We start from the raw sequence: 736 nt of genomic DNA, 5'->3' as shown, positions 1-736 counted from the left end.
TGAAGATTATTTAAAAAAATATTATATATTATAATAATAATAATAATAAAATTTTATAATATATCAATTTTTATTAATTTTTTTTTAAAATATTATGTTTCTTTTTTTTAAAATTAAAATTCCGGGAAAAAGGTTGGGGACCCTAAAAGTCTATAAGAGTTTAAAAAAAGAAAAATTCCCAAATTGGAATTTTATGCGTTAACCCCCCGGCTTGCTCGAAAAAAAATTTAGTTTAAAAAAACCCCTTTTGGAAAGATAAAAATGCCAGGGCCAAAAAACAACGTAAACGGGTTTAAATTTTTTGTTTCAAAAAAATTTTTTCTAAATTTTTAGGTCCCCAAAGGGGTAATTATTATTAAAATTTTATTTTTTTAAAATTTTTTATTTTAAAATTTTGTATTATTTTTTGGGTTTAAATTTAAAAGTTTAATAAAAATTTAAAAATTTTATAAATTTTTTAATAAAAAAATTTTAAATATTGTTTTATAATTTATTAAAAGAAAAAATTTTTTCCCCCAATTTTTTAATTAATAAATAATATCTAATTTTTTTACTTAGATTCCGGGGAAACAAACCTTTTGGGGGCCCCCCCTTAAGAAACCCCCCAAATTTCACAAAAAACCGCAAGGGAACTGTTTAAAAACCCGGGGTTAAAAATTGGGTTAAATGATTTGGAGAAAAATATGTGTAAAATTTTTAAAGTTATGGTTTTAATGGGGTTAATTTATATCGGGGG

This window comes from Penaeus monodon, chromosome 15 (genome assembly GCF_015228065.2).
Source record: "Penaeus monodon isolate SGIC_2016 chromosome 15, NSTDA_Pmon_1, whole genome shotgun sequence".
In the NCBI taxonomy this organism is placed as follows: domain Eukaryota; kingdom Metazoa; phylum Arthropoda; class Malacostraca; order Decapoda; family Penaeidae; genus Penaeus; species Penaeus monodon.
The sequence above is the reverse complement of the archived record's forward strand: the minus strand, read 5'-3'. Positions refer to the sequence as shown.